Raw genomic sequence first — 8,934 nt, 5'->3', positions numbered from 1 at the left:
ATAAGATTCAACAAGATGAAAGTCTTTAAGGTCAGTTATATCTTTGTCTTTTGCATAGTTAAATGGCAATATTATTGCATAATAAAAATCAAAGTAATGTATTTTAAAGTATATGACAAGCGGTAGCTTTGCCGTTGGTATGGAAACCCTCATTCCTCTTAGGGAGGAGCCTCAACATCATCTCCATGGGAATGTCATATTTGCATCCTGCATTCTTCAGTTCATGCTGCCTGAAAAGACAAAGGACACGGTTTGCAATAAACTGCCTGTTAGAGCACATCTTATGAAAACCGCAAGGGTTTTCTGGCATACATTTTTTGGTTCATTATTGATCATGAAGGAGATGTTGAAAACTGGTGGGAAAATGGAAATTATCATCTCTGTTACAATGTTCTGAAAAACCTAAAATGAGCCTTTTTGTTATGTGTTATTATAAATATAAACAAACTTAGCTAGACGTAAGGAACCGCTTAGCTGACACGTCCCAAGCTGGGATCTTAAAATTTCTTTTGCCCTCAATTAAGACATACTCAGTCTGAAACCTGTGTGTAATTATGTCTTCTTATGTTTTGAAGGGTTCTGTAAATTTGGACTTTTCAGTTTGAGATCTAACTGATAATTTCTGAAACTGCACTTTAAATTAAGAAGTCTACATTTTTTTCTATATAGTTAACTTTTATTTATAAAAAGAAAAATACATTACTTGAGTTCTGGCAAAAACTCTTAATATTGTATGCTGTAAGCAACTTAACAAGATCTCTTGTCCCGGACCGGCTCTGGGTGGGATGGTCCTTTATTCTATCTGGGTCAGTCAGTCTTTTCTTCACTCATTTCTTGAAATCATTCTTCCTGTCTCCCATCTTGGCGTTTTCTGCTTCATTCTTCATCCTTCAGCCAGAGAGAACATTTTAAAATGAACCTAATTATGCCACTTCCATTTGTAAAACCCTTCAATGGCTTTCCAATGCCCACAGGCTGAAGTCCAGTCTTGTTACCGTAACCTGCTACTGGAACGCTGAGGGGCTCACCTTGTCAGTTTCCTCTCTAGCACACCTCTCTGTGTATTATGCCAGGAAAACATAAGAAACTTGGATAACACAAATATAGCAGAATAAGGGAGATTGAGAGTCAAGAGGATAGGAAATACTGCTTGGAACTTCCAAGCAAAGACTTGGAAGGCAGATAGAGAGTTAGCCATAGGGATTATAGGGAAGCACATTCCAGCCAAGGTCCTAAGTCTTAAGGTGAGAAAGTGCCTGGGATATCCGAGTAACAGCAGGAAGACCAGTGTGGCTGGTGTAGAGTGGGCACTGGAAGCGTAGGATGAGATGAAGTCAGAGTTAATAGAGGTCACAAGCATGAGGGTCTTGAGCCAATTGGAGATCCTGTTTCTAGCGATGCTGAAGCCAAGCCATACCTTGAATATTAGGATAAAATTCATTTTTTAGAGGTAAATTTCCATCACTTGCAAACTAGCATTCCCACTACTGTACCTCTCAATGCTCTCAGGGCATCCTCTAATTTTCCATTTTGGTAAATATCATACTGGAGGCAGACACTGTTTGCAAACACATCACCTGGCTTCAGCAATTATCAACTTGTAGCCAATCTTGTTTAATCCATTGCCCTACTCACTTCCCGTTTCCTCCAACCATTTTAAGGAGATCATAGACATCATATAATTTCATCTGTATCTTAGTGTGTCTTCAAAAGATTACAACTCTTTTAAGAACCATAACTACTACGTCTTAGTACACCTGAAATAAGAATAGTAATTTTAATAGGGTGGAAATTTAATAGACTGACAATTTTAAGGCTGGCAAGAAGACTGCATCGCTACTCCTTTGCTGCTTAAGCTGCTAAGTCATGAATATTTTCCATTTCTTCCGATTTCTTTCTGTGCTAAGATCATCTGGTATTATTGATTTCTAGCTTCACTAGAATTATAAAGAAAGGAAACTTGGTGCTATTGATTTAAAGAAGGTGGAAGACTACAAGGTAATTCTAATTAGGTAATTTAACATCCTCTGTATGAAGTAGCAGCTACTACTTTAGAGATGTCACAATGTTTGCACTAATCCAAGCCGAAGTGGTTGGCCTGAAAAATAATGTAGGCTGTATTCTTTGTAATATTTCCTGCTACTTCATATGGTCCTTAATGCTTGAATCATCAGGGAACTTGTAATGAGTAATGCTTTATAAATTGCTCTGGGAGAATTACTACCTTGACACAAACAAAAATAGAAAGTCAATTATTAAAATCCACCAAAAGCTTCCCACTGACTACAAGAATAACTTAATAAACATGTAAAATTTGATAACAAGGCCAGTCCCCTGTCATGTAATTCTTCACTCAAGCTGAAGAGGATGGTTCATTTATCTTTGTATGCCTAGATATAACTCAGTGTATCGTAAATGCTCAATAAATTTTGAAGGAAAGGGAATAAATGAGTTAGTTAAAAGCTTATCAATTTAAGCTATCTCCTGAATCACAATCATAGGTCTGTGGGATTGTGTTTACTAAAATAGCTTTCTCAGGATAATTGTCGTACGTAACTGGGCAATAACTTTTCTCCTCAATCCTCAAGGAGCGCATTCCAACACCACAGCTGGCACAGCTGGGACTTGGTAACAGGCCCGACAATGTGTGAGTCTTCTTGGCTGTCTGCTTTCCCCTCCGGAGGATGAGGCCAGCTTCATGCTGTTCTCAGAGACACAAAACGTTCTGTGCATTGAAGGCTGGTGGTGTAACTCGACCCCAGGGGTAGGTACCACAATGAACTCCTACTGAGACATTGAAGGCCTCTATCATGAGGGTACTTATTGAAAAATTTCTTCAGAAAATTCTTATCCTTGTTCTTCTGCAAGTAGTGGTCTTAATCAACCTTGTTATTATCATTATCCCTTCCTCTAAAGGGAAAAAAATAACTAAATTTAAATTTCTCTCTTAAGATAAAAGTATTTAAACCAAGGAATAACATGTTTTTCAGTAAAAGTTATGCTTTGGAGGGCCACAAACTATGGCAACACGTAAGATTCTTTCTGCCCCTTCAAGAGCCAACTTTACCCTCTTCATGGACAATCTCATCCCCATTCAGAATGTGTATTCTCTAAGAAATATGTCTTTCTTCTTGGGCTTCTTCAATATTTTCTTTCCCTTAGGCTTTTACAAAATATTTTATTTTTTTATTTTCAGCTGTGGAAAAAAAACACATAACATAAAATTTACCATCTGACCATATTTTAGTGTACAGTTAAATAATGTTAATGAAGTTTTGCATTATCCTTGGGCAGAAGTCATGCCAATCTTCTTTGTATCTTTCCGGTTTTACCATATCTGCTCATGCAGTGTGCACATTGCCTTTGATTGTCAGTAATTTGAATGTTATGCCTGAGTATGTTTGTGTGTGTGTGTCTGTGTATTTGACATTCATTAAGTAGAATGAATGTCAAGTAGGATATTCTATGAGATTCTGGGACTGTAGTTTCTGTCTCTCAGTAATTTTGGAAAATTCTTGGGCTCAATTTTTTGGAATAGTTCTGTCCTTTTTCTCTCTTTATCTGCTCATTCCAATTATACTTATACTACTTTATTTGCTAAATTCTCACAACTGTTAAATGCTCTGTTCTTGGGAGTTTTCTCATTCTTTTTTTCTCTTTGCGTTTCAGTTTGAGTTATTTCTATTGATTTGTCTTTAACTTGACTTATTCTTTCCTTGGCTCTACTGATGAGCCCATCAAAGACATTCTTCTCTTCTATTACTATGCTTTTGATTTCTACCATTTTCAATTGATTCTTTCTTACAGTTTCTATCTCTTTGGTGAAATTTCCTACCTGATCTTACATATTGTTTACTTTTCCGTTAAAGAAAAACTTATCAACCTCAGCACTGTTGATATTCTGGACTTTATGATGTTTTGCTGCCATGGGCTGTCCTGTGCATTGTAGAACATTTAGCAGCATCTCTGGCCTCTACCCTCTAGACGCCAGTAGAAATGCCAAGTCGAGACAATCAAGCTGTCTCCAGACATGATCAGATGTCCCCTTGTGGGGACAGCACCTCCCCTCCCTAGTTGAGAATCACTGCATTAGAACCTTTAACGTAACAACCATAGTTATTTCCATTCCCTGCCCCATAGTCACGTTATTTGCATCCTGAGTGCCACTCTGATGATTGTGTTGTTTAGGCAGACTGTGTTTTTCTTGCCTTTTCATATGCTGTATAATTGATCATTGAAAACCACACACATGGTATAAAACACAGGATATTGAGGTAAATAGTTTTATGCTTGAAAATGAGTATGCTTTTCTTTCTGTTAGGGCTTAATGTAGCTGTGTATTCATGTTCATCTTATCAGGAGATGGGTTGTTTTTTAAGTTTGTTTTTGCACCTGAGACTTTAAATTCGTCTAGTGAGAACCTCTTCTCTTACCTTTGTTCTTCCTTTTTTGGGGCTCCCTAGAGTCTGTCTCCTGCAGCACCCCTACGTTTACTCCACTACCAGTTTTACTCAGGGCTAGTTAGCATTTGTGGCAGTGGGGAGAGGGCGAAGGAGCTCCCAGTTTAGTCTCAGTATTGGGCATTGTGGAGGGGTGCTCCTGCTCTTCCTCAAGGGTTTGTGCTGGGTCTAACATGCATTTCTGCACCTCCCGCAGGGGCAGAGCTTATTGTCTACCCCTCTTGTCCCCAGATGTAGTTCCTTCCACCAGCACTCTCAGGATGTGGTTTTCATGCCCTACCCCTGAAGATTAATGATTTTGTTCCTTAGAGGTACAGGAGATAGTCTGGGTGACTTTCAGTGATGACCCCTTTCCTCTCCCGAGCTGCAACAGGATTCTATCACCCTACCCATTTGGATGAGCTTCTCACTGCAAATTAATCTTTTCTCCCATAGAGGATATGAGTCAGGGAGAAGTTTTGGAGTGACTAATATTTCTTCCCACAGCCTGCACCGTGAAGGAGCTTTCTTAGAATTCCCCCTAATCCTTTTTGTGCGTGTTGGTAGGGTTCCTGGAGGAGGAGCCTCCAGAAGGGTGCAAGTTCCCTATGTATGAGACCTCCAGGCCCTTCACACTCTCACTCTAGTTCACAGTCCTTGGAAAACTGTAGCTGAGGATTCTCCTGGGCTGTCCAGTGTTTGGTGGCACTCACTCCAGGACACAAATGTTCAGGTCCTGTTCCTCTCTGCAAATGTGTGCACTTCCCTAGATTTCCAGTTAGCTGTTTCCCCTAAGATATCAGTTCTCTGATTGGTTCAAGAAAAGTCATTGACTTGCGGTTTTCCAGGATATTTTTTCTTGTAAGCATGGGCTTGACATCCTTTCTATCTGCATCCCCAAGGTGAACCTGAAAGGCTAATCATTACTTTTGAAGGATATTTCCAATGGACATTGAACTCTGGGTTGACAGATTTTTTTTTTTCTTTCAGTACTTTAAGTTTTTTTTTTCATTGTCTTCTGGCTTGCAGTACTTTAGATGAAAATCTGGTCATGATTTTCTTATCTTCGTTCCTCTGTATATAATGTTTTATTCTTTCTGGCTTCTTTTATAATTTCCTTTTTATTACTGGATTTCAGGAATTTGTTTATGATATCCTGTGGTTTTATCTAGTTGTGCCTGAGGTTCACTGAGCTTCCTGGATCATCTGATTTGGAAAGTCTGTGGCTATTATTTTTTCAAATGATTTTTCTGCTCCAATCTCCCTCTCCCTTTTCCCACTCATATTCTATTTATATATGTTATACTTAATATCATCTCATGGTTCACAGAGGCTTTGACCATTCATTGTCCTCCTTTTCTGTTTCTTTGTGTTTCTATTTGAAGAAACCGTCTTCAAGTTCGCTGATCTGTGAAATGTTCATTTTAGGTATTATATCCTTTAGCTCTAGAATTAGCGTTTGGCTGGGTTTTTTTATGTCTTCCATCTTTCCTATTTATATTCATGGTTCTCTTTAAATCTTTAAACATAATTTTAATAGCTGCTTAACGCTCTCATCTGCTAATTCTATCATGTCTGCCATTTTTTTTTCCACTCTGTTGAGTTATTTTTCTCCTGTTTATGGGTTACATGAACCTGCTTTGCATGGATAATGATTTTCCATTGTATGTTGGACATTGTACATTCTAGCATTTCAATTCTTTAATGTTTGAATTTTTTTCTTGCAGGTGTTAATTTATTGAAAATCAACTTGTAAGTTCCAAGACTTTGGTTTCTTTCTTTTCTTTTTTTTTTTTGCTGGGGAAGATTATCCCTGAGCTAACATCTGTGCCAATGTTCCTCCACTTTATATATGGGTTGCTGCCACAGAGCATGGCTGACAAGTGGTGTAGGTCCCCGCCTGGGATCTGAACCCGCAAACCTGGACCACCGAAGCGAAGCATGCCGAACTGAACCACCTCACCACGTAGCCGCCCCCCAAAGCTTTTTGTTTTTAATTTAATTGCTTCTGAGTAGCCTTTAGCCCAGGGCTGGATTAACCTTACTCCTAGGATGTGAACTTTCTGGCTTCTCTCATGAATCACCAGTATTTTCAACAAGACTTCTCCATCTAGCTGCTTGGAACTTGAACATCTTCTTGTACAAATTTTAACAGCTTTTCAGCTCATGGCTCCCCAGTAGTTGTCCTTTCTTTGGTACTGTTTTGTTTGGATTCAGACCTGTACATCATAGCTGAATAGTAAAGGAGACTCTTATGCACAATTTTAAAGCCTATTACAAATTCCAGCTCCCTCAGTAACTCCAAACTCTGATCTGTCCTTTCAGCTCAGAAAAGTTGCTGAGTTCTGTTCAGGCTCCACCTCCCTGTGCTGCCCTCTGGGAAGTGCCTCAGGCGCGGCCGAGGTGAATATGACTGTCACACCATTCCTTTTCCTTCAGCTATTGCAGTCCTGTGCCGCCTGTTAGCTAATGTCTGAAAACAGTTATTTCACATATTTTGTGTAGTTTTCTGGGTGTTTATGGTGGAAATACCTGCCTGCTAAAATTTACCCAACAACAGCCATACAAAGAGTGTTTGATTGCCTAAGGTACTGCATCTGTTTGCCTGACTTGCTGCTTCCTACTGCCTGCATGCTTATTCATATGAAGACGAATCTATTAATTATGAAAGGGTCAATCTAGGCTTCAGATCACAACTTGCAGAAACTCAATACCAGGAAGATTTTGTCAGTTATATGCCTACTGTTCGCTTTCTTTGTTCACTTGTTATGCTGTCTTTCTATGACTTTCAGTTACCATCACAGTTTTCTTTTCTTTTCTTGGTGAGGATGATTGGCCCTGAGCCAACATCTGTTGCCAATCTTACTCTATTTTGCATGTGAGACACTGCCACAGCATAGCTTGATGAGCAGTGTGTTGGTCGGTGCCTGGGATCTGAACCCGCAAACCCTGGATCACCAAAGTGGAGCACACAAATTTAACCACTACACCACTGGCCTGGCCCTAACACAGTTTTCTCTTATGAACGTAGAGGAGGTAGTAATACTTGTGATAACTTTCTATTTTCCTCTACACATCTGTATTGACTTTCCTGAAAACACCTTTGGATCTCCCTCTTAGTGCACAAAATTCCTCAGAACTTTTTGTTTTGTTTCTCAGACCGTTTCCTCTTATTAGAAGCCAGACAACGTGTAAGTTCAGCTGATTAATTTTGCAGAGCAGTGGAGCACAGGAGTGGCTCTTCTGAATCAAATTGAGAATTTTTAGAGTGGGGCAAATATACAAAGTATACTGGGCACTCAAAAAAAATAAAGCCTGAACAAAATAGTTTGATGAGCAAGGAGAAGCCATTACACAGTGAGCGTGGCACATTGATAATACTCAAGAAATATTTAAGTGATGCAAAGAAGGAAGGAACTGATGCATGTGGTGCAGAGAGCTAAATATGGATGAGAAGCTCAGTGAAGACAACCAAAGGGAGCAGATGTTTAAATAGGTAAAGAAGAGATGGTCTAATTCTAGAGATAAGGAGCCAATACTCATAGTAATGGCACTGCTGACACTAGTTCATACTAATATAGTGCTTAAGGTATAAGTAGCTACAAATTTTTACTGTATTTTACAAAAAATACAGTTAAGTGCTACAAATTCTTTCACATATTGAACGTCAAGATATTTACTAATTGCTGTTATATATACATACACTTATTTGATGTTTTAAGTCATAAGTTTGATTTTATTATCATTATCCTCATTTTATAAATGAAATTACTGTCACAGAGAAAGCTGACACTTCAGTAATTCACCTAAAGTCACTTACAACTAGTAAGAGGTGCAACTGAGGATCGCATAGATGCAGGCCACACAGAGGTCCACATTTCTAACCACTGTGCTCCATTGAATTCCAGCAGCTGGAGTTCGTTCCTGTAAATGACCAAAACTCTGAAGGCTTCTGGAAAGGGTGGTTTAGATACCATAGTTGCTTCTTTCATTCTTCTGTTTATAGTTCTCTCTGCCTCCTTCGGCCAGTGTCTCATCAGCTGGGGTAGATAGCTGTCTCGCTTTGCTTTACTGGGATTTTGCAGCTGAATTGTATCAGCCCCTTTACATGTAGTTTTACTTAAAACGGGTAAATTCTGATAGAACCCTGGGAACAAATCAACAATTAACCACTTTATTAATACAACATATGTCAAATTCAGTTAAAAAATAAATGCAAAAGCTCAATAAAATGCAAAAAAATTTTTAGGGTACATCGAGTATGAAGTCTCCTTTTCCATAAAGAAATTAACCTCATTAGACTCCATGTTTGAAGAATAGTTGAACAATGATAAGAAACCTTACATTTTAGCTACCCTTCAACAGCTGTCTAGGAAAAACTTTTCCCCAATTTTTTATTTAACAAATTTCAATTAAACACAACATAATTATGACTGCTGAGGTAAAAGTTTCCCCTAACAGATGTCAAATGATTTTTGTAAGACAATTCTGTAAT

General features: G+C 38.7%; 1 pseudogene; it reads right to left on the bottom strand.

Annotated features, from left to right (window-relative positions):
* Nucleotides 1-3,249: 3,249 nt before the first annotated feature.
* LOC111773343 (U6 spliceosomal RNA) lies at nucleotides 3,250-3,349 on the bottom strand (annotated as a pseudogene).
* Between the last annotated feature and the right edge of the window lie 5,585 nt (nucleotides 3,350-8,934).

This window comes from Equus caballus, chromosome 4 (genome assembly GCF_041296265.1).
Source record: "Equus caballus isolate H_3958 breed thoroughbred chromosome 4, TB-T2T, whole genome shotgun sequence".
NCBI classification, from domain to species: Eukaryota; Metazoa; Chordata; class Mammalia; order Perissodactyla; family Equidae; genus Equus; species Equus caballus.
This window is presented reverse-complemented; position numbering and strand designations above follow the sequence as displayed.